The 26,062-nt window shown below is 44.3% G+C and overlaps 1 long non-coding RNA gene across 1 annotated transcript in view; it reads left to right on the top strand.

The window, feature by feature from the left end:
* Window positions 1-2,114: 2,114 nt before the first annotated feature.
* LOC146796218 (uncharacterized) overlaps window positions 2,115-26,062 on the top strand; it is a 103,654-nt gene continuing 79,706 nt past the window's right edge. Inside the window, exons 1-2 of the long non-coding RNA XR_014969581.1 lie at window positions 2,115-2,290; window positions 21,928-21,996. This is a non-coding gene — a long non-coding RNA (uncharacterized LOC146796218). The remainder of the gene's footprint in view (window positions 2,291-21,927; window positions 21,997-26,062) is intronic.

Raw genomic sequence — 26,062 nt, 5'->3', positions numbered from 1 at the left:
TCAATCATGTCTTTAGAAATATTCATGCCATCTTGGCAAAATGCCAATGGTGAACTAAGAGGCAAGCCAGATAATAGGTGCACCCTTTGGGTGGCTGGGGTTGCTATCATACATGAACATTATAGTGTATCATATGAAACAAAGGAGAAGTTTTTGTACAGCGCACATTCTTAAGTCATGTATTTCAAGGTCCTCTTGTATGTGAAAATGAAGAAAAAGGAGGGAAAGTAAAATAAAACAAAAATTACCCAAGATCACACAATTTGGTCAATGGTAAAGCCGGGATTGTTACCAGGTTTCCTGTTTCCACTTTGTGCAATTCAATTCAGCCAATAGATTTATATGCTTCACCTCCCTCACACCCACCTCCAACCCCGACCCGACCACTCCCTGCTGGTATCTGTGCGGCCCTTAGTCACATCAGAGACCAAACTTTGTGGCCCCTGGGGAAATGTTTGTGAGTACCCAGGCCTTAGGGCTACGTGTAGTGTATTTAAAAAAGTTAGACATGTACTTTTAAATTTTGCATGTCCTAATAGTGAAGAACTCTTAATTTAGTTTTTTACTACTTTCACAATCACACATTGCTAAATTATTAGTGACAAATTGTGAACGTCACTGTGCCAGTGACTGTTGACCTCTGAGATCCACGAAGAGAGCCAGAAGCATTACAACCGATCCTTGGAGAGAGCACACTTGTAAAACACTGCTTAAATCAAAAGATTGTGCCTAATGTCGAGCCAGGAGCCACAAAAGAGGTGTAGAGAAATTTAAACTAGGAATAGGAGATCCTAGTTGAACATTGTGTTCCTGAAAATGGGAACTCTTTTGAAAGGCCTAACTCAGCATCCCAGTGCCCACCATGAACAAATATAGTGGTAGATATAAGCAAAGTGTAGCTGTGGTACTTTTAAGAGATTGTGCCAAAGGTAAAGGCAAGGAGGCTTATCTTGTTTCGCAGTGTGGTCTTTTATTCAGATTTGTTTGCAATTTTTATAGGCAAGGATGTTAAACAAAACAGAATATCTGCAAATTATAGATTTCTTCTATCTCTTTTTGTTCTTCTAGTCTTTGGGTGTGGCTGGATTTTCCTGGGGTGCTCTCGGTGTAAAGCAAATCAAGTGGTAAGTAAGGCGTTCAGAAGCAACACTTGAGAGTATCCGTCACCAACACCTTTGGGATTTATGTGGGAAAAGAAAGAGTAACCCTGTGAAAATACCATCAGGGTTACAGGTTTAGCCCTCCCTCTAAATAACAAAAAAAGGGCCTCTTCTCTTTAAGTGCATCCTAATTTCCTCCCACCGGTACAAAAGAAAATGGCATATGAAAAGGAAAATGTAAAAATATATGTAACGTAAAATCTAGGCTGTTTGTTTGCAGTATTTCTTCTCTGATACAGGTCTTACTGCCTTCTGGTGAGACCCACACTTAGGGATTCTATTATACCTGCTGCTCAGCCAGTGTGAATGTGCTGTGGAATGTTGGTGTGCAGAGTGATGTAATGGAATGTGAGGATGCCTGGATGTGGAGAGTGCCAGTTGGAGGATGGGCTGAGCAGCAGGAATGCTGCTCCTGGTGGGGCTCTACTTTACATCATAACAACTTATCCTGAATAAACCTACTTCATATTTACATGGACTACGAAGCTTCCTTCTTCATTACAACATATTTTGGCGATGATTTGAAAAGACCTACATGTGCAAATGGACTGAAAAAGGAACAGACTGAGAGAAGAAAATAAATGTAAGGATCCTTTGAAACTTGTAAAAGAACCTGCCTGAGAGGCTCATATGCAACCTGAGATTGAAGAGTGAAGACTGAAGTAACTCCTTGATGTAGAACACAGTTTTCTGGCAGCCTGAGCCCCACCAGTGACCAAGAGACCAGTCGGCCCCAACTCGGGTGTGCCAGATCCTGCTGTGTTTTCCTGTTTTTTTAGGTGTGAACCTGTGCTCCCACGTGTGAGCTCTGTATCGCTCTGCCATCACTGCAGCGTGCGAGGACCTGCCGTGATGTATAAAAGCCCAGCCTTCGAGCTCTCATACAGAGGTGAGGTGCTCTGAAACTTAATGCTATGCAGCACGCACGTGCCCAGAGCCACCCGGCGTACGTGTGCTGTGTTCTGGTCAGCTGGTTCAGTCTTGGAAGTCTGGTTTCCTGCATCTGTGCTTTCGACCTAGAAACGCTCCCTCCAAGCGTAACGCTGCAGCAAAACTGGAATCGGTAATCTTCTGTGTTGCCATGGATATCTAACCAGGCTTGTGCGTCCCTGTTTTCTTCAACCCTTCCTGTAAGTGGTGTACTCAGGTCAGCAATGAGTAAGTGTGCTGGGACACACTTCGAGCCTGACACCGTTAAAGTAGTAATACATTGTGAATTTGCTATTTATCTGCTCATGCGAACATGGATATCGATATTTAAAGTTCTATGTGGTTCCATAACTACTTTGTCTTGGCTGCTGCGTGTGGGAACTGTGCTGTACTTCGGGTGAGAGGTCGCTCACCGGAGCTTGCCACTTGTCCTTGCTCAGTGCTTTTCTTTTTTTGTTCAATGGTTTACTTCTTGCTTTGTGCTGCACTGATAGTGGATTCTTTATTACATAACCTGGGTTTGCCATTTTGCTATTTTTCTCTTCGGTTTGTGTCGCACAGTGCTTTCTTTGCTATTTCGCATCTGACCTGTTGATATTGTGCTGTGTCTTATCCTTATACGTATACAGTGTGTGGGTACTACTTTCTGAGTGTTGCATGTTCTAGATTTAAAGATGAAGGGTAGAATTTTTGCCTTTTTACTGGTCTTTAGAGTTTTTTTTAATGTTTTTTTCCCCCTTCCTACAGGGTGAGGGTGAAGGGCACGGTTTTAGCCAAATGATGTTTGGGAGGTCTAGTTTCCCCTTCAATGTGTTCGGGTGATGGGTTGTGTTAGCCCTTCATGTTTCCATGATGAGTTTTTCTTTATGCTTAGTGTAGAGCTTTGTTCCACACTCACCGCCCTAACTTTGAAGGGCTTGAGTTAAAGGCAGATTTGCGAAGAGTTTGTTTTTGCTAGCGTGTGCTGTTTTCTCTTACTATTTGATTGGGTGTAGCGCTGTACACTTTTACATGTTCTGTGTGGAGCGTCTTTCCACATGTACCACCCTTACTTCGGGTTTGGGTGAAGGGCTGAGTTTAAGCCAGATTTTGATGGGTGAGTGTTTTTTCCTGGTGATTGCTGTTTCTCTTACGATTTGGTTGGGTGTTGAGTTGTGCTCTTTGATATGTTCCGTGTGGAGCGTCTTACCACACATACCACCCTTACTTCAGGTCTGGGTGTAGGGCAATGTTCATGCCATATGTTTTGTGTGGAGTTGTTTTCCACACGTACCACCCTTACTACGGGTAAGGGTGGAGGGCAGCGTTCATGCCGTTTGTTTGGTGTGGAATCATTTTCCTCATTTTCTATTGGTTTTTTTATTGCTCTTGTTTGTATGGTTCCCTACCGCGCCTCACTGTTGGTATCCTTCGTACCACTTTCTTGTTGGCCTGGCCAGCCAGCTTTTTTTTGGTATCTGGGTTTAGTTTGTGTTTTGTGTTGTGGTAGTGTGTGCTTTTCTTTGGTTTGGTTAAAAAAGGAGATGATGTGTGCATATGCCTTTTATTATCTTTATGGTTTTCTTTGCTTGTATTATTTTTAGGTCTCGCTGAGTCAGCGCGCATGCACTGCTCGGAGAGACTTTAGTAGGTGAGTTTTGAAAGTGCTGCTGGCTGGCGAGAAGCTTGCGTTCACGCGCGAACCGCCAGCCTTAATTCATGCACGTGAAAGCATTTGCCTTTACAGCCATGTCATAAAACTGATACTGACTACCATTTTTAGAGGAGGTAGCTGTAACTGCATATATCGCGTCACAGGCCGACAGTCTACTACACTTACCCGTTCGGGGTACTCCTTCGTCACGCAGTCTGTACACATTGCACCTGGTCCTCACTTCGGAGTTCCTGCTCTAAATATTATTGTTATTATTATTTGAGGTAGTTTAGCGGAAATGCAAGCGATAAGAAGGAATTCCTCTTTCACTATTCCGAATCAGTCACAAATTTGGGTTCCGCCTTTCAAGGTGCACAGCGGGCGCCATCTTGGAACGGATAGCAACCGGCACCACTGAACGTAGAAGGCAGAAACAAACCTCAAAACACGCTTGATTTCCCATAAATGTATCCCTTAGGAATTCAAAATATTATAAACTATAGCTTGTTAATTAATGATGTCATTGACTCTTTTTTATTTAACGGGGCATGTGAGTCAACATATATTTCCTGTATTACCTTGTTGAAAGATTTATTTTTCCTGCCACATAACGTCCCGAATTTAAAATGGTGTGAGGGCAATATGGTAGTCACACGCCTTTCTAATTCAAGGCAGACCCGAGTTAGTTATTTGCTCAAGTAAGTTCCTTTTTTCCTTTCATCAGCTTTCGAACGTTCTATGGTCTCCTAACTCTCTGAAAGAAAACTAGAAGGCATACTACAATCACGTGACCTGGAGAAGACGGTTCTGACAGGTGGCCATAATGCCTGGATTACCTTCTGGCAGGGCTTTAAGTGGGATGAAAAAACTGGGGGAGGGGTCTCTCAAAGGTGCGTGGCCAATGTAATTAAGGGCGTGGCTTTAAAAAACGTGAGCTAGAAATCTGTACTTAGCATAGTGTGCCGCCAGACTTGTATTTTGCTGTTCCTGTCATTGCATCCAGATATATGATACAACAAGTAACATCATACCTACAACAAGTCAGGACTATTGGTTTTGAAATTTGTAGGGGTGCATCTTATTCACTGTTAGTTGGCACCCGCAAATAATCAATGTATATTTAGATGTGTCGTGCGAAATGTATTAAGAAATGTATCAGCTATATCGCAACATAGAAGTGTTAGAGATGTGAAAACATATTGTGAATGTATTCAGTAAAATGCATGACGATTAGGTTTCATTCAATGCAATGTATTAGGTTAAACGTGTGACATGTTAAAATTACTCATGTAGGTCGCTTATTCATGTATATGAAAGTAAAAGTACTAATGCTTAGAATGTGATTTAATAGCGTGTTTAACCGAGTAGAGGCCCGAATGCACATATATCGTTGAGAAGAAAGGCCTGTTATTTTCTTATGTTAGCTGAATGCGGTAGGCCGCAAATGATTTATTCTGGTAGAGGTTTTGGGCTGCAGTAAATTGTAAAGTTAAAAGATGCAAAGTATTTCTCCATCCCATGATCTCACCGCAGGTGCAAGGACAGTTGCTTCGTTAGTAGAAAAGGTCTTTGTCTAAGAGTTGAATTATGGAGGAAGCCAGACATGGGAGTACTTTGGAATGTGCCAATCGCAACTCCTAGTGCGGACGGTGTCTGGGACCCAAGGCCAAGCTGATGGACGATGGAGGATGGACAGCTCTGGATGGAAAAGTACTGGAACAAGACCTGGTTGAGAAGGTGTGCCGGAGGGCGTGTTCTATGATTTGGGGTTTTGTATTAGGGACAGCGCCCCGTGGGTTGACCAGAGTGGAGTAGAGCAGAGGAGAGGAGAGTAGGAGTGGAGTAGAGCAGAGGAGAGGAGAGTAGGAGAGGAGAGGAGCAGAGGAGAGGAAAGTAAGAGGAGAGTAGAGCAGAGGAGAGATGGGTAGAGAGAGAGGAAAGGTGGGCGAGGAGCTAGAAGGAACACTTTAGATCGAGCTCTCTCTAAGTGAAGACTTCTTAGGGAGTTTCACTTCTGACACCTTTTCACGATTTCTTGGGTCTTAAGGGAACGCTAAGTAGAAATGTCAGCTAGCATAGAGTAGGGACAGAGATGCTTTTGGATTAATGATTCCTAATATTGACATTGGCTTGGTAGTTATCTACCTCATGCTTTTAGAAGTTGTACTTTTGTTTATATTTAGTCGAATGCGGATTCTTCGTAGAGTAGCATTTGTGTTAGTGCCTATTTACCTGTTGTGCCTTGTGTTAAGGTGCCTATATCTGCAGATGTTCATGTTGATAATAAAATCCCGAGAGCAATAGAAATTGAGTCTTGAGTCCGTAATTATGTCAAATTGCGAAAGTATTCTCTGATAATTGTGTTTGCTCCCTCCACGCTATTGGGCAAGTAAAAAGGTTCAATCGACCAGAGTGGGTTCTTGGAGATAATGGAAAACAAGAAATTGGGCCCCAGCAGTTGGTAGCAGAGGATGGTTACTTCCGATAGCGAGGGACGATTAGACTAGGATAAGTGATCCTTGAGATCCATAGACGATAAGTGATGGTGAATCATCAGACGGTGAGCAGCAGACGACGGCGGATGATGAACATTGACGGAGAGTAGCAGTGCGGCAGGAAGCAGCAGTTCGTGGAGTGAGTATGAATAGGATGAGATGTTGTAGATTGCGGTGTTGATTTGTTGTGTGATGTCTTGCGGAGTTGGAGTGAATGTTGAGTGATTGTGAGATCAGGCTGTGAGCGCGCGCAGCCCGGGAATTGTGGTGTGGAAGACACCCGTGGTAGATTTTTTTGACCACCCAAAGGAGATCGTGAGGTACCATCGATCACCTGGACCGAGATAGGGGGAGCGAATGTGTGAGTGCATGACAACTCGACGCTGGTCGTGGGTTGCTGTATGTGGATTTGAGTATTTGTAACCTATCAGAGGCGATCTGTCTGGCCGGACGGGGACAGACAGTTGCCAACCGAGGTCAACAATTTCGAGAGACTGTTGACGAAACAGTCAGAGGATGTGTACGGACAGCCAGAGAAGTAACTTGTTTGGGACAAACGGTTATTTCAGTGTATGAATGGGACGAATGCAGGCGTGAGACGTAAGCGTAAGGAAAGGGAACTGCTGCGAACGAAGGAAGGTGACGTCAGAGAGTGTCGCGCTGTGATAGGCTGGTTGGTGTTAGTCGCGCTGTTATTGGAGGGTTTGACATCAAGAGGTAAACAGTGTGGGATCGAATTTTGTCAATCATGAAGTGTTTTAAGGTTTTTCGAGAACTGTGTAGAGGCGACAAACATGTAGTTTCTCGAGGAGGAGAAGAAGCTCCTCCTGAGGATACTCCAGCACATTACATGACAAGGAATGGGGGATTGCATACAATAATTTGGCTTGAGAATTGGAATAACATGACTCAAAGTGAAGGAGAATTAGCTTTCCCGAGATATTGTTCATTTAGATTAGAAGTTTTGTACCAGTTGAAGTCTGTGATGGCGTCTTTACGACCTTTGCCCAGACCAACACAATTTGAAGCGCTACATGCGTGGATTAGAGCAGCGCATGATAGGAAAAGAGACAAAACCCAGGAAAGAGTGAAAAAGTCGATTAAGGCGTTCCAGAATGCCAGATGGGATGCAGAAGAGAAAAGATGGAGAGCACAGGCAATAGAGGGAGATAGACTGTACCCCTTATTGATGACTTCGGAGGGGATAAAGAACATGAAGTCAGATGATGAGGATGATAGTGATACGGAGGATAGCCTATTGGAGAGGTTGTTATCAGAGAGACCACCTCCGTATAACCCAGAGGTCCCAGAAGAGACGTTGGTTCAGATAGAAGAGACTAGAGGAGTAACAATCCAACCAGAGACGAGAGTAGAAGGAAGGATCTCGATAGGAACAGAGAGTACAAGGAGCCAGTCTGTGGCTAGCGTAAAGGTCGAGAGAGATGTGAGGTTACCGGATGCTCTAAAGGTACCGGTCACTATTGGACCTATTGTTTCGATTTACCACCCAGATTCAGAGGAGGTTGCGAACCCAGAGCAGACAGCCGAGGGGGTAAGGAGAGAGGTCGCAGAAAGTGGCCTAGTGGGTGGAATGGCCCAGACTCCGAACCCTATAGAATCGAGTACACCATTGCCAGCCATGTCAGACTCATCTAGGGGACAAGGAGAACAGAGACCAGAGAGGCCGAGGTCTCTGATGGAGTCGAGATCAGGTTTACGATCATGGGTACCACCAGTGAGAAACCAAAGCCCAAGAGGGATGACAGCAGAGAGAGAGCGGGTCATTTTCATGAATCGGTCTGCTCCAATGGGCATCCCAGAAGAGAGTAGGTCGCAGGAGCAAGAATGTGAGGACAGCGATAGAGAAGGGGTAGTCTGCCGAGACGTGCTGAGAGGAGCCCTGAAAGGGGGGATGATAGATGTAGTAAGGTTAAAGGCCGAATTGGATGAGATAATAGGTGAAAACTTACCCCTTGAGAGAGTATTAATATATGGACCAGATGAATTACTCTTCGTAGCGAAGGATGTGATTCGGAAAGCACGAGTTGCACATGAGAAATTGTCAGAATTGGCTAAGCGATATGAAGTGGATCTGTCCAAGACTAAAACATTGCAAGGAAGTCATAGGTTGCAATACAGTGACCAGGAACTGGAGGAGAAAAGGGTTACCGGACTGAGGACCCATATCAAAGATCTGATCACAGCCATGCGTGCATGGATGATGCTTGATAAATGGGAAGAAAAATGGTCCAAGAAGAAAAGCTCTAGGAGAACGATAGGAGAGACCCCACCTCCGGGTGGAGGGGTGTTGGAGATAAGGATTTTCCCTTTAAGGGAAGTGCAGAATGGAGGATACGTGCATGTACCCTGGAACAGGGGTGATTTGGCGGCATTTACGAATGATTTTCCCTGGCTTAGGGAGAAGCCCGCAGAGTGGTATAAGCAGGTTGACCGCTTTGTTAAGATCGCGAAGGTATTGCGGATCAATTTGAATACCTTATTTGATATTGTGATTCCGGGAGATTTGTGGGCAGCATGCAAGATTGCCATTGAGTGTCCGGCTTACGAGCCTGATAGGAACACGATCACGAATGGTCCGTCACCGCTAGTGATGAGGAAGTACGAGCAAGTGATTACTTGGTTGAAGTCGAAAGTCTCACCACAAGACATCGATTGGGTGAAGATAGACAGGACAGTGCAGGAACCTAAGGAGACGGTACATGAATTCTATGAGAGACTCTTGCAGGCTTTCAAGCAGTACAGTGGCCTAGATGCGTTGGACACGAAAGATATGGGACAGTTTGTTTCAAAGTTTGTGTTGGGATTGAGGCCAGAGGTTAGTCTCATGATACAGCAGCATTTGATTTGTTGGCAGAACAAGCCTGTTGATGAGATTTTACGGTACGCCAGATATTGCACAGATGAGATTGAATCCAAACACAGGAAATTGAAAGATAACTTGATGCTTGTTCAGATGCAAACCGCTCAGGGACAGCCTAATGGGGGAGCGTTGGTAAGGAGACAGGGAAATTATCAGGTGGGAAATCAAAATGTTCAGGGGCAGGGAAGGCCAAGACCAATAGATCCTAGAACAGGTATGGATGTGGAGATATTGAAAAAGACTACAGCATGTCATCAGTGTCACCAGGTTGGACACTGGAAACGCGAGTGTCCCCTGAACCCATGGAATCAGATACAGCCGGAAGGAGAAATAGGTCAGGTCCCTGGGGCGGAGGCGGTACCGATAGTGACTAGACCTAAAACGCTAAAAGGGGGGACTGGTGTTCCGCAGGTGCAGGTTCCCCAGCCACCCTGAATACAGAATATACAGCAGGGAGCTCGAACTTATTTGCACATGCCAATGTTTGAAGTGAGCGAGGAAAACGATACAAGCCTGTTGGCACGATCATGTTCAAAGAGACAGAAGGATTGCATGCTTAGAGCCATCCTAGAGGTAGATCAGAAAGGACCCTTTGTGGAAGCAGACCTTGACGGTCACCCTACAACCTTTTTGGTTGATACGGGGGCTACCAGATAGACTATAAGATCGGCAGTGGTTCCAGGTTTAGCTCTTTCTGGACAAAGTATCCAGGTTGTTGGTGTGGCAAATAAGAAACTGATTAGTCCACTGACGGAGCCAATTCCAATCAGGATAGGAAATTTCAGTGATCGACACCAGTTCGTGGTGTGCGATTCTAGTCCGGTTTGCTTGTTAGGAAGAGATCTATTGTGCAAGCTCAACTGCACAATCTACTGTACCCCGAAAGGAGTGGAGGTACAGACGAGAGACGAGGACGCGACCTTTAAGGTTGCGAATCAGCGTGTGTGTGTAGAAATGTACCCAGCATTGACGGTGGAGGAGCTTCCACTTGATCTGAGGGACTCAGTGTTTATTGACGTATGGGACCTTAGTGGTGAGGAGATTGGTTTAGTCAAGGGAGTAGACCCAGTGAAAATCCAGATTAAACCAAACGTGGAGTTTCCGAGGACACCCCAGTATAAGTTATCTCCTGAAACCATTGCAGGGATTAAACCTGTGATTGAGTCTATGATCAAGCAGGGAATACTAATGGAAATTATGGGTGGCCCATGTAATTCGCCTATCATGGGACTACAGAAACCAAGTGGGAAATTTAGGATTGTGCAAGATTTGCGGAAAATAAACGAAATAATTGTTCCATGTTGTCCAGTGGTACCGAATCCATCTGTGATCCTATTTCAGATCCCATGTGAAGCTGAATGGTTCACAGTGATTGACTTGTGTCAAGCTTTTTTCTCGATTCCTCTACATAAGGAAAGCCGATTTCTTTTTTCATTTTGGCTGGAAAATCGTGTGTTAACGTGGTGTCGTATCCCACAGGGGTATACAGAGAGCCCATCTATCTTTAATCAGATCTTGAAGAAAAATCTTGAAGGTCTTGCGTTGCCACAAAACTCTGTTTTAGTGCAATATATTGATGATCTGATTGTCGCGTCGGAGACGGAAGACGCCTGCAGAATTGATACCGTTGCTCTGTTGAATTACCTGGGAGAGAATGGTCACAAGGTGTCTCCAAACAAGCTGCAATACTGTTTGAGCGAGGTACAGTATTTGGGGCACCGAACTGAGAAAGGCAAGAGAAAGGTGTCTCCAGATCGCATTGATGTGATTTTGAGAATGCTGGTTCCCTCGACTCAGAGAGAAGTCAGAATGTTTCTGGGAATGGTGGGCTATTGCCGCCAGTGGATCCCAAACTTTGCCTTTGAAGCGAAGCCTTTACAGCGGCTGACGCGTAAGGATGTGAGTGATCCGGTACCATGGGATGATGACTGCTTAAGGTCATTTTTGAGGCTGAGAGAAGCTTTATGCAGCGCACCAGCTTTGGGAATGCCAGATTATCACAAGGCATTCGCCTTATTCTGTTGCGAAAAGGAAGGTTGCGCATTAGCAATGTTGACTCAGAGTCACGGAGGTGTCCGTAGACCAGTTGCCTATTTTTCAGCTACTTTAGATCCAGTAGCTTCTGCGTTGCCCGGATGTCTCAGATCCGTTGCTGCAACAGGTGTCAGTATCGAAAGATGTGACAGCATTGTGATGGGTCATCCGCTTACTGTTCATGTGCCACATTCTGTTGAATTGTTGATGATTAGGACTAAAACACAGCACCTCACAAATAATAGTTTGACTCGTTATGAGCAAGTCATCCTTGCTGCAGACAATGTGACGCTGAAGAGGTGTTCTGTTTTAAATCCTGCTACACTGTTGCCTATTCCAAATGTAGATGATAGATTGTGAGGACCATGATTGTCTCGATGTGACTGAACTATGCACCAAACCGAGACCTGACATTGTCGATGAACCACTCCCAGTTTCAGATGAAATTTTCTTTGTGGACGGTTCATGTTTAAGAGACAGTGTTGGTCGACTGAGAGCAGCGTTTGCTGTGTGTACCATCACAGGGGTGGTTGAAGCCGCTTGTTTAGAAGGAGTACACTCCGCACAGGTGGCTGAGCTTATTGCCTTGACCCGTGCTTGTTTGGCCGCCGATAAGATCCGTGTATAATTTACACGGATAGTCAATATGGGTTTGGTGTGGTTCATGATTTCGGACAGCTATGGTCCCAGAGAGGGTTTATGACATCTTCTGGTTCACCCATCAGAAATGGGGATTATGTACGACAATTGTTGGAAGCATTGCAAGGCCCAGATGAAATTGCTGTTGTTAAATGTTCTGCACACACTAAAGGAAACGATTTTGTGTCATTGGGTAATAATTACGCAGATGAAGTTGCTGGATTTTGTGCAGAGCAGGGATGTAATTTTACTGAGAAACATGTTGTGGAAAGCGAAGAGAAAACAGATTACGATGTGATGTTAGCTCTGGCAGACTCATGGGAGGAACTGAAGCAGTTGCAAGATGGGGTCTCTGATCAGGAGCGGGACAGCTGGATACGAGCTGGATGTGAGAAGGGAGATGTGGATATATGGGTTTCGAGTGATGGACGAGCTGTGTTACCGGAATGTTTGCTGAACCCCATGGCGATATTGATACACGGTGCTGTACATCTTGGCCGAGATGCAATGATGCGAGTGTTTCGCCAGACGTGGTACAATCCGAAGTTTCGGACGGTAGCTGAAGCTGTGTGCCAGATGTGTGTCACATGTCAACAGATGAATGTAGGAAAGAGGACCGCTGTGACGTTGAGTCACATAGGTAGGTCAGGTGGACCTTTTAATAGAATGCAGCTGGATTTTATCGAAATGCCAAAGTGTAATGGGTTGAGGTACATATTAGTCATAGTATGTGTCTTTTCCAGGTGGGTGGAGGCTTACCCGACATGTAGGTGTGACACACTCACGGTAGCTAAGTTACTATTGAGAGAACTAATCCCGAGGTACGGTTTCCCGACCTCTTTTGAATCAGATAGAGGAACACATTTCCACAGTGAAATCATGAAGCTGCTTTGTGCTGCCTTGAATGTAGACCAAAGATTACACTGCAGTTACCGACCAGAGGCTTCTGGGATTGTGGAGCAAGTTAATTGGACTTTGAAAGCCCGAATGGCGAAAGTGTGTTCTTCGACATCTTTGAAGTGGCCAGATGCATTACCTTTGGGCCTCATGAGTCTCCGTAGTGTCCCTGATAGGAGGACTGGATTGTCACCCCATGAAATTCTTATGGGAAGGGCGATGCGCTTACCGGCAATACCCGCCACTGCTTTGATTAACATCACTGATGATATGATTCTGGACTATTGTAAAGGCCTGGCTTACGTGGTCCGTTCTGTGTCTCAGCAGGTGCAGACAGCAACGGTTCCAGCCGCAAGTGACCTGTGCCACGACTTGTGCCCAGGGGACAGGGTATTGGTGCGCAAACACGTGAGGAAGAGTTGCCTGGATGCTCGGTGGCGTGGGCCATATCAAATCATTCTAATCACGAACACAGCAGTCAAGTGTGGAGGATTGCTGAACTGGGTACACGCCTCCCATACCCGTAGAGTTCCAGCACCCTTGGAAGAAACAGCCCCTCTCGAGAACGAAAACCCAGTTGAGGTGGCGGAGCCATCTGAGAGGGTAAGTCAAGCTGTAGGGGTTGCTGATGCAGCTGGTTGTGCACTAAACCAAGCCGAAAGGGAACGTGAAAGTAACACTGAAACGGACTCAGAAGAAGAAAGAGCTGCAGTGGGCAGTACCGAGTCAAATTCTGCTGAAGAAGAAAGCAGTGCACAGGGTACCAGTAGGGAGAGTGGAGGTGCCACAGAAGCAGAAAGGGTTTGGCCCGTGAGTCAGAGACGGGTAAACTTGAGATCGGCATCAAGAACAGATCTCGCCCCAGTTTCCGAAGAATCAGAAGCAGAGCAAAGTGACGAAGATCGACCCCAAGGTGCTCTGAGAAGATCGAAGAGAACAAGAGAGCCGTGCCAAAAGTACGCCTCACCAGAGTGGGCATACTCAGTGACTGATGCCAGGTTTACTGAACACGGGAAGGCTGAGATCGATCACACTGGTCAGCAGTTCTCCGTTTCCGAGAGTGGAAGTGTTGTTGAGGATTCCAGGATTGGAGATCGAAGGAATATTGACCATCAATATTCCGAGTCTGCCACTTTTGAGCATCATTCGTGGTCTGATTTTGGAAACGCTGGACATCCCAACCTTTGCAGTTATACCAGCTCCCCAAGAACTGCCAACCCTTAAACTTGAAATTTTGCAGGGGGTCCTAGAGCTGTTGGGACCGACAGTTATTCTGGACTGATTGTAAAACTTGCTGTATATAAAGTTTGAAAAGAAGATAACCTAGGCCCGAGAGGAAGAAGAATAAATTTAGGGATTTTCCGTTGGAGGGCGAAGAAGAGCTAGGGAAGTCTTCCTGATCTAAAGAAATGAGAAATTGAACTTTGTTAGAGGTTTCCCCCAATTTATGAGAGCAGCTGAACTGAATTGCTGGATGGGAAAGAGACTTGTGTCAACGGAGACTGTACTGAACATTGAGAATATTTCAAAGATGGCGGAACCTGGAAATACACACCGTAGAGTCAAAATAGTGATAGGCACACTGTTAGGGGTAGTGATAGCTGTTATATTTGCAGTAGTAGTAACCTCGTACATGGTGGCCCATAGACAGGAGGGGGAGGTTCAGGGAACACCCACACCTACCACTCTAGGACAGAGAGGGGTCACTGTTAGAGATCAGAGAGCTTGGACGCTTGAGGAGAGTCGTATGTTTCATATAGATTTGTCTAGAGCTGATTTTAAACTTAATGCTTATGCGAAGCTGTTGTATGAGTATGTTGATGCGATGGATGCGAAGGATTGTTATGTGTGCATGCAGTTGCCTGCTTCAGTAGACGAAGGTATTAGATACCATCATCTCCCATTGACATACGGGATTTCTTGTAGCCTATTGCTTGGTTTGTTTTATGAAAGGAAACAGTTTGAGTATTTCTTTTCAAATTATGACACAGTACTTCCTGAAGTTCCGGCATATAAGCATTTGAATAAGTATGATTATTACAAGTCAGAGGATAGACTTCGGAAGTATTTCATACCGACTGTGAAGCTAGATACAGCTTATGCTCATAGACATAATTTGACATGTTGGTTGTCCGAAACGGAAAAGAAGTTCATAGGTCAGATAGAGGATAGATATAGAAAACTGACCCAGACACGAGATACAGGAGATAGTCCAGTGGATTGGACTGATGAGGAGAGATTGCACAAATCTAAGGGAAGTTATGGACCGATTGCATTAGATGAAGTACAGAAGGGGAAATTGTGTGTTGCCCGTCCTCAAACTCCTAAGGAGAAGGTTCCAGTGGGGCAGAGTACGTGTGATCATACCTTTACCATGGAGGACTCTGCTAAGAACTTCTTGCAAGGTCCGGTACAGGTGATTCCGACTGTGTATTATGTATGTGGGAAGAATGCATATGTGAGATTGCCTGCGAATTGGTATGGTACGTGTTATTTGGCAATCATTTTCCCAAAGATTTATCATGCTGAAGATTTAAACCTACTAGAGTCGGGACGTCATTCTAAAGTGCGTAGAGCTGCAAGTGCAGGAGCAGTGATTGGTGATATATTCGGAGCGACTATACCTAGTTTGGGTGTGGTCCTGGATGATGTGAAAATGAGAAGATTGGCGACTGTGGTGGATGAATTGTCAATGAATACGGCGAGGTCATTGCTGTTGGTGAATGGAGAAATGTTATTGATACGGAATATGGTTTTGCAGAATCGACTTGCGTTAGACGTATTATTGGCAAAAGAGGGCGGAGTCTGTAAATTGCTGAAGGTCCAGGAATGTTGCACGTATATTCCAGACAATAGTAAGGACCTGGAGAAATACATAGACAACATTACCACAATCCATAAGGAAATAGTAGATTTGACAGAAGAGAATGTGTGGGAGAAGATTGGTCAAGGATTTGGTCGAGTGGGGACTTGGTTCGCGAACTTGGGAATGGGATTTCTTGGATCTGTGTTGAAGCCAATAATAATTGCTGTGGTTTGTGTGATCTGTCTGTGGGGACTCGTAAGAGCCTGGAAATGGTACAGAGGGAATAAGGTCGAAAGAGCCCTCAGAGCGAATGAGCAGAGAATGGCGAGATTGCAGGACCGCCAATATCAGAATCTTAAAAGGATGGAAGGGATTCGACAGAGTAGAATGATAGCAAGTACCGTTTAGATCAGCTTCTTATTCCAAGAGAAATGAGAATATGATGGTGTGATGACAGTTGTCATCAAAGGGGGGAACTGATGTAGCGCCTAAAGGTTTTGAAATTTGTAGGGGTGCATCATATTCACTGTTAGTTGGCACCCGCATATATATGTATATTTAGATGTGTCGTGCCAAATGTATTAAGAAATGTATCAGCTATATCGCAACATAGAAGTGTTAGAGATGTGAAAACATATTGTGAATGTATTCAGTAAAATGCATGACGATTAGGTTTCGTTCAATGCAATGTATTAGGTTAAACGTGTGACATGATTAAAATTACTCATGTAGGTCGCTTATTCATGTATATGAAAGTAAAAGTACTAATGCTTAGAATGTGATTTAATAGCGTGTTTAACCGAGTAGAGGCCCGAATGCACATATATCGTTGAGAAGAAAGGCCTGTTATTTTCTTATGTTAGCTGAATGCGGTAGGCCGCAAATGATTTATTCTGGTAGAGGTTTTGGGCTGCAGTAAATTGTAAAGTTAAAAGATGCGAAGTATTTCTCCATCCCATGATCTCACCGCAGGTGCAAGGACAGTTGCTTCGTTAGTAGAAAAGGTCTTTGTCTAAGAGTTGAATTATGGAGGAAGCCAGACATGGGAGTACCAATCGCAACTCCTAGTGCGGACGGTGTCTGGGACCCAAGGCCAAGCTGATGGACGATGGAGGATGGACAGCTCTGGATGGAAAAGTACTGGAAGAAGACCTGGTCGAGGAGGTGTGCCGGAGGGCGTGTTCTATGATTTGCGGTTTTGTATTAGGGACAGCGCCCCGTGGGTTGACCAGAGTGGAGTAGAGCAGAGGAGAGGAGAGTAGGAGTAGAGTAGAGCAGAGGAGAGGAGAGGAGCAGAGGAGAGGAGAGTAAGAGGAGAGTAGAGCAGAGGAGAGATGGGTAGAGAGAGAGGAAAGGTGGGCGAGGAGCTAGAAGGAACACTTTAGATCGAGCTCTCTCTAAGTGAAGACTTCTTAGGGAGTTTCACTTCTGACTTTTCACGATTTCTTGGGTCTTAAGGGAACGCTAAATAGAGATGTCATCTAGCATAGAGTAGAGACAGAGATGCTTTTGGATTAATGATTCCTAATATTGACATTGGCTTGGTAGTTATCTACCTCATGCTTTTAGAAGTTGTACTTTTGTTTATATTTAGTCGAATGCGGATTCTTCGTAGAGTAGCATTTGTGTTAGTGCCTATTTGCCTGTTGTGCCTTGTGTTAAGGTGCCTATATCTGCAGATGTTCATGTTGATAATAAAATCCCGAGAGCAATAGAAATTGAGTCTCGAGTCCGTAATTATGTCAAATTGCGGAATGTATTCTCTGATAATTGTGTTTGCTCCCTCCACGCTATTGGGCAAGTAAAAAGGTTCAATCAACCAGAGTGGGTTCTTGGAGATAATGGAAAACAAGAAATTGGGCCCCAGCAATTGCGTCTACCTGGCATTCCTTGCAGTGCACGTGCACCGCGCTTGTCTCCTTATTTACCTAATACTGGCTGTAAACGGGACTACGATAATGTGCAGAGGCAGTCTTTCTTTTTTTTTGAGCGGAGTATTTGCAGAATATGAAAAGTGCCATTCATACAGGGAACCCACTAGTTATTGGCATGGCCCAGCGCAGTTTCTCGCTTGCCCACTGCCGCTCTCTTACCCTTTATGGGTATCTATAATCTATTCCGAGCGCTGTCTTGTTGCCTTTCCCCTTCCACTTCGTCCCCCTCCTCTCCCTTTTCTCTGCGCTTACTAGTTTTTATTTCTTTAAAAAAAAAATTTTATTAAATTGTAAAGCAATAGAAGATGCGTCAAGATCGACGCTGATCTCCTATCTTCACGGTGTGAGGACAGCAGCTGACGGATGTCTTAGGCGCTCCTCCTCTCAGCAGCTGCCGGAGGTCTCACACGCTCCTCGTCTCAGCACTCTGGCCCAGCCTTATTTACTCCGGCAGCCAGGCGGCTTCTTTTTACTGCTACACGGGCCGGTGGTTGTTCCTTCTGCTATGTGTATGCCGAGGGCTCCAGTTCTGTGGTCATGTGACGCGGCTCTCTGACCCCTTTAATCATGCAGCAACCTCAATGCGACCCAATAAGTTGTTTCAGAGGGGAGGCCACCCCTCAAGCTCCAGAGGGATCCAGCAATAAAATGCCTTCGTGACACATACCAGACAGTGCATTTCTATCTAACTTGATTAGTCTAACTGCTTTTAAGCAACCCTTTTCCCCAGGTGATTCCAGGGGCGGCTGGTGACATTTGAAGGTGGTGGGGCGTGGAGGTCTGAGTTGAGTGCCCAGTGGTGGGAGGGGGAGGGGGGCTCGGGAGGGTTAAACTGACTTCTGCCAAACAGAAACAATGCCTGATGCCTTCTTTCGGCAGCCAAAGCTCAGCTCCGTGTGCGCACAAATCTATAAATTAAACCACCCAAGCCACATTCGGGAATTTCTGAAAGTACTGTACACGACACGTTCGTAATACCAATTTTTATCATCTTCCTGCTTATAAAAACATAATAAAAATAGCACAAAAAGGTTTTATTGAGACAATATTTTACAGAAACATGGATTATTTAATTTTGTGCCTACCTGGCGTCACTCTGCTTGTGCTTTCCTAGCTGCCGAATCGATTAATTATTTTTCAACACAACCTGCATCGTTCGAGAATGTTCATGAGCGCCACCCACTGCACTGTTTTATTGAATGCAAGCAAGCAACCCATATCTCTCGCTGCTGACAGGCTATTCTGTCGTTTCCAAGTGTCCTATGAATATTTAGGTCGGCTTAATAATTAATATTCCCCGTGGTTTGCTACTTGGAATGTCAGACGTTGGTAAAATCTATCACACCCCTGATACCATCGCACGCGCCAACTTGAGACAGAGAAGGGGAAAGCGAAAGATCTATTCTGCAGAGAAGCCAGAAAGCGGACAAAATACACTGAGGCAGGAGGAGACAAGAGGAGGCGTCTGATGGATAGAAAAGAAACGTAAAACACAAGAGAAACTGAGAAAATACACACAGAAATGTCCAGCGGAGAAACGGAACGATTTACTCTGACATGCCTCGCACCAGAAGCCGTCCCAGTAGTGACGCTCCAGCGAAGATCCACTTACCAAGACATCGATCATCTCTGCTCAAGAAACAACACATCCGACTCCGAGTCTGTGGCGTGTGAGAGGCTGGAGGGAGAGTGTGGTGCAGTGCGGGGCTGTGACTGTGGCCGGTGCCGGTGTCCGTCCTGAGCAATGCACAAGCTCCCGCCTCCCATCCATTTTCCAATCAGGAGGCCTGGGACTGCCGCGAAGGAAAGGGGCGTGCTCCGGTGTGGCCACCCACTGCCCTGCCCCTTGCCATTGATTTCAGTGGCGCTATGCTGAAGACGCCTGGGGCGCAGCACAGGCGCCCCATTTGAAACCAGGCATTTTCCGCTGTCTTTGGCCACTCCCTTCATGTTGACATCACTCTTTCCACATGTGCTTCCAGGGCGAGCAATATTCCTCGCCCCGGCCAGCACATGCAAGCAGGAGGTCTCGGACCTGCTGTGACCTCGTCGTTGTCCGTGCCATGAAGAAAAAAAGTCATAGTGAGTGAGTCAGACAATTTAATTTGTATTATTATTGTCTATTGTTTGTGATCGACACATGGGGCAGAGAGACTGAGAGCACTTCTTTTGACTGAGGCTGCTGCATTGCGTGTGGGGTCTTTCCCCGATCCTCGTCCAGAGGCTGGTGGGCAACGCCACATTCGCCCCTATGCACAAGCCGCCACTGGGTGATTCCTTGTTTATCGTATATGAAAAATAAATACGACCTTTAAACATAAAAGAAGCACTATTTAGTTCCTAAGTCTTCCCCCCCCAAAATAGAGCATAAAACGCCACCTGACATGTGATGTTATTTCCCTTTATTTTCCATGTTTCTCGAGAACAAGAAAAATGTAAAGGAAACTGTTTCACAGTGAAACACTTATGAGACGTGCTTTCTGGCGTTGAATCTCACATGAGGCATCAGATGTTTCAAATAACTGGCTGCTGCTTAATCTGAGCTCCATCAGTACCAAGGATCGTGCATAAATATGGGCCATGGGGAGGCGCTGCTCATCACTCCTGGCGCCCGCACTGCATCCTGTCCTCGTGAGAGCCTCTCCGTCTCTGCCTGCAGTGAGACCCCATGCAGTCCGCCATGATGAAGTTCTCCAGCAAATATTGGGCTAAGAGGGGCCTCTTTCTGGACTCGGCCATGCCTGGGGAGCTGCAGGTGAAGGTCAACCAACCAGTGAATACCGGCCTAGGCTGTCCTTTAGCAGTGTTGAACAAGGCCTCGGGACGTTCGCTTGCACCTTTCAAACACTTTAGGAGAACACGGTTATCAGTGTTGCATGGGATTAACGATATTACAATTTTTGTTGTTTTTCGTATTCTTATTATACTTTTTATTCTTGTTTGATGCATAGTTATTGTATTTATTTATTTATTTACTGAGTTTTATATAGCGCTGGCTAGACCAGGAGGTATGAGAGTGCTTTACATGAGGAAGAAACATTGTTTCACAACATGGTTACAAAATTTCTGTTGCTGTCTTGTGGACCTGGATGTTTAGCCCCAGCTCCTAGTAACTGACCTAAAAATGTGTAATTCTGGGCAGATCACTTACTTTCCCTGTGCTAAAAATTGTGAATGGATACAATTGTAAACATAATGCAACTGAAATGAGAAAATGCACACTTGATACGTATGATATATTACTTTCTCTTAGCATCCTCATGGTACACAACACCCTGTTACCTAACAGCAGGTTTTCTGCTGTATAGCTATCCATTTGTGCATAGCTGTTTTTATTATCTTTGTTGTTACTGCTGCTAACACCTTTTTATTATAACTTTTCAACATGCTGCATAGTAATTACAATACACTACAACATAGCTTTCATACATTGGCAAAACCAATAGCATGGCTAAACACTTGTAAGGTCCCAAATGCGAGACCTATTGGCTATGCCAATGCTTGTTAAATATTATTGTACACATGCATGAAATGTTTCCATCTCGTATCTCCATGCTTCCTCATCAGCACTTTTCTACAATGATTGTCTTGCATTTGTTCTGAAGTCATTGTGTTGCATATAATAGTTTAATTGTCATCCTTTGCATGCACTATTTTTAATGGCTCCTTTGTCATCTGTGTAAAGAAAGGAGATGTGTTATAACTGCTGCTCAGCCAGTGTGAACGTGCTATGGAATGTTGGCGTGCATGGTGATGTAATGAAATGTGAGGATGCCTGTATGTGGAGAGTGTCTTTTGGAGGATGGGCTGAGCAACAGGAAGGTTGCTCCTGATGGGGCTCTACTTTACATCATAACAACTTATCCTGAATAAACCTACTTAATACTTACATGGACTACAAAGCTCCCTTCTTCATTACAACAGATTCCAATCTCCCTTGTCTTTTAATTAAGTTATCTGCAGCATTATGGGACTTCTATTCCTTCTCAAATGTATGGCTGGTACAGAAGAAAGTTAAGGCTTTCTCTTTTGCTCTCCATCAACATCGCCCGTGTCCTGTATCCCTCCCGCACCCTACTCCCTCTGCCCTCTCCCCCTGGTGTCCCAATCCGGCCTGGGTACTAACACACTCTGCTGCAACTCTCCTGAGTTGCGTAAGCTACTCGGCAACCTCCGGGGATATCCACCACTTGTCTGGTCCTGACTAGACATCCTCCCCCTCCCAGTAGGGTTTTCAAGATTCTCCCAGACAGCTGCTTCCTCAGGGGTTTCCCTTCTGGGTGGAGACGTCTTCCTCTCCAATGGAAACTTCCAAGCAATCGGTCCTTCTTGTTCCAATTCTGTTGGGTCCTCTCGAGGCTTTGCAACCTCATTCCTTCTTTTCTCCTCTGGGGTCCGGGCTTTCTTTTTCTCCTTGTAAGCGTGTTCCCGTTGGCTGACATTGTGGGCCTGTTTGAAGAGACAGTCCCTTTTTTTTAATTGTGTGTTTAATCAACCTAGTTTTCTTTCTGTTTCCAGGTCCTGATGCATCAAGGGACACCATTGAGTGGACGACCAGGATGAGGATCGACCGGGGAGGATCCTCAGGTAAGTTAATCCTCACATAAGCTCAATATAAAAACCTTGTTATTGGTTGAAAAAGCTGCATTTTTCTCTAAGCAAATTAAATCAGTCAGCAATTCAAGTAAGGCACTGTTCAAAACTGTTTAAAAAATGTCTTTGCCTGCAAATAGGAAATCAGCAGGTAGTAGCCAGTCTTTCTGTGATAAGCCAGCGAGGTTTTGTCAGCAGAAAGTGGAGGTAATCTTCAAAAAAGTTTCCACCGGTATCTCCAAAGACCAGAACAGTAGATATCAGGCCAATGGTCCCTGGTAGGATGTCCTTTAGGGAATTTCCTCATCTGACTGAGGACCAAGTTAAGTTGGTCATTTCTAGCATAAAATTGGGATCTCCTTCAGCCCCATGTCTTCCCAAGATCATGCATCTAGTACCTGACTCAGTGGTCCCCAACCTAACCAAGATCTTTAGTGCCATTTTCAGTTCTGGATTGTTTCTCAAACAGTAGAAAAATAAGTTGGTTCCTCCACTGCTGAAGAAAACAAACTTAAATGCATTGAACCCGAATAGTTATCTGCCCATCTCCAGGCTCCCCTTTCCAGCTAAGCTGGTAGAAAAGGCCATGAACATGCAGTTGACAGGTTGTTGGAAGATAATCATTTGCTGGACGATACACAGTTTTGTTTCTGAACTGTCCACAGCACGGAGTTGGTGTTGGTTGTGGCCACCCAGGAAATTAGGTCTTCAGTGGATGGGGGAAGCAATGCTGCCCTCATACTACTTGACCCGCCTGCAGCATTTGACACGGTCATTCATGATTTTTTGATTGACTGATTACAGAGGCTATGGGTTGAGGGCCTAGCCCTGGCCCTGCTGCGTTTTTTTCTTACAGCTCACAATCAATCTGTGTCTTTGGAATACTACACATCTGAACTCTTTTCGTTATCATGTGGGGTCACACAGGAATCCCTGCTAGCCTGACTTTGTTTAATTTGTATGCTACACCACTGGCAATCCTGATCAAGTCCTTTGGGTTGTGGTTAGTCTCTTCTGCTGATGACACATAAATTGTGGTTTCGCTTTCTAAAAAGGGCCCAAACATGAGTAACACCTTCCAGAACTGTATGAGTGCAGTCAGCAGATGGATTGACAAAATCTGTGTTAAGTTGAACTCTTCAAAGACAGAAGTCATTTTATTCAGCAACAGCACCTCCTTTTGGATCCCTTCGTGGTGGCCAGAGGAGTGCAGTCCTCATTGGATACCAGCCAATAAGGTCTAAATCTCGGGTGTTCTGATGGACAAATTAATAATTAAGTATAAATACAGTTTAATCTCTGCATCCTTTAATTCTCTATAGATTATAAACAAAATTGCTAACTTTCTGCCATTTGACCTGTTAAAGACAGTTGTAATTGCATTGTTCTTGCCCAGAATAGACTACTGCAATGGTCTTTTTCAAAATCTTCAGAAAAAGTAATCGAACAAACTGCAAATTCTTCAAAAGGCAGCAGCTCGGATGCTGATGCGGGTCCCTAGATTCTATTCAGCCTCACAAGCCATTAGAAGGCTATATTGTCTTCCTGTAAAGAAGCGGATAATTTTCAAGGGCATCTGATTTGCTTTCAAGGCTTTCCATGGTCGCGGGCCAACATATTTGAAGAAAAGGTTCAGATGGTACCAGCCTGCCAGGACTCTTCATTCAAACCTGTCAAGAAATCTAGTCCCCCCCCCCCACCCCACAGACTGTCCTCCTGGGGAGGCAGAAGTTTCGTTATTTGCACTGCTTATAACTAGAACCATCTCCGGTAGGACCTTTAAAGCACCTCGCTCTATCAAGTTTCAGGAAATCTCTGAAAACATGTCTGTTTAGTCATGATTAGTTCATTGGTTTTAGTCACTAGTCACTGGTAAGCACCAAGACGCCGCCAGGCAAAAGTTACACTCCATAAATGTAAAAATCAATAAATAAACAGTGTGACAACTGGATACATAAAACAGTAGCAACAGTCGGGGGACCCAGCTTGGATCCACCAACTTAACCAAGTAGCAATTAATAAAATTATCTTTTTAGCCATAAGCACTGACTAGAGTATCATTTATTGATACACCAGTTTTAAAGCAACACATACCAGGTCTTTTTAAAATCAAAATATTATTTCAAAAAGTTCACCTTTATCCTTTGTGCACTAATGTATAATAAATACATTTAGTGCAAAATAAAAAAAACAAAAAAACGTAGGTAGACGTTCTATTTTAGATATTATATATGTCACAAAAATGAATGATGAATAACGTAAATTTTCTATTTGGGACAACGGCGGACCTCTCTTGCCGCACCTCACACCAGTTCCAATGACAGTAATATTTGTGCAATCAACCCCAAACGCCAGCCGTTGAGCAGCGTAACTGTGTTCCAGATCAACAAAGATTGAGCATAGGTGGGGGTGCACAGTTCAGAAAGTCCAAGAGGCAGGTAGTAATAAATAAATTACCGACGAGAAGAACCTAAGAACCACAGACACTCTGAGAACCAGATTCTGGGACTGTTGGTGCAAGTGCAATACACTACATCCTATGAATGATTTGAAATTATTTGGAAAAAGGGAATTTAGAAATGTAAGCCCTGATGAAGTTCCCCTTGTGGGAATGAAACGCGTTGGCTGGACCTTTTATAACAGATGAACTCTTTAACAAGTTGAAATAAAGAAGCTATTTATTTATTAATACCTGCCTCTTGGACTTTCTGAACTGTGCACCCCACCTATGCTCAAATGATGAATAACGTAGTCCTTGTTGAATGGGGCTTCCCACTAACCAAAAGTCAAGCACATAGTATCATCCTCAAAGAGATAAACCTAAACAATTTTAATAAGAACAAATATTATTTTAACATTTTTGATGTCAAATTTACAATATTAACGCACAATTTTAAGAAAAGATTAATTTATTCAAATAATGTTTTCATCTTTACACAATCAGAAATAGAAAGTAGCAAGAGAAGCCAGACATAGACTGAGGGAGAACCATCAGAGCAGGAAGGCATAATTCCAGGTGTAACAATTTATTCTTAAAATGCTTGTGCATTAGAGGAACACACAGCTTTACAAACACAACAGACTGCACAGAAATATCACAAAATAACCACCATTCAATCAAAACAACAAATGTATGGAGACAAGTAGAGACATTTGATATTCAGCAGTCAGAGCACGCCTTCTAGGCAATTGTTAACTCCAAGTGTTATCCAAAGTGCCTATTGGAACTCTTACTGCCTCACATTTCCACACCTTAGAAAAATACATGCTAATCCTTCAGCGTAAGCAACATAGGGCCACATGTGAGCTTAGTAGGAGGGTTGAGGATGTTAGAAAACCCATGTGTGAGGCGAACTCTATCACTAGATCTGGTATGTCTGAATTAATGCAGGCAGTGTAGGGCCTGTGCCAAGTTATTGTTGTTGACTTGAGGCTCACAAGCGTGGTCAAAAGCACACAGAAAACTTTCAGCCTACAGGCCACCCTGGGCAAAGACTGGAAACTTCTAAAGCAATCAGGTGGAGACATACTGCAAATAAGCAAGAAGAGAGTGCTCATTACAGAGGCAACGTAGTCAGAAGCTTGGCATTAATACTCTTCGGGAATTTCTGCTAACACTTTAAACAGATCTGCTACATCACCAGTGTAGAGTGAAGAGACTTCACGAGTATTTGTAGTAGTGTTTCTGTGACATTAGAGGCATCAATTACAATGAGTAGAAGAACCCAGTGTTAAGGGAGAGAGTAATAGATTTCACCTTCCTGCAAAAAGAGCAAGCATGAGTAAACAAGGGCATAAATAGAATCTTACAAGAAAGTTCATTATGTTTAGAATTTTTTTTCTTCAAAAATTAGGGAAAATAAATTCAGAACAATTTGAAACCATTGCTGATTAAAAAATAGGTCTGAAACATTTTTATTATGTCATAGATATAAAACAAGAAATCGATATGAACTGCAAAATAAAGCTGATTTGTTTCTGCCTCTTTCACCTTAAAAGTAATCGTGTGTTAGTTCAAAGTAGCATATTGGTCCTTCTGCCATTCTTTCTGCATGCTGTC

The sequence above is a fragment of the Triturus cristatus genome, chromosome 10, assembly GCF_964204655.1.
Source record: "Triturus cristatus chromosome 10, aTriCri1.1, whole genome shotgun sequence".
Lineage (NCBI taxonomy): Eukaryota > Metazoa > Chordata > Amphibia > Caudata > Salamandridae > Triturus > Triturus cristatus.
This window is presented reverse-complemented; position numbering and strand designations above follow the sequence as displayed.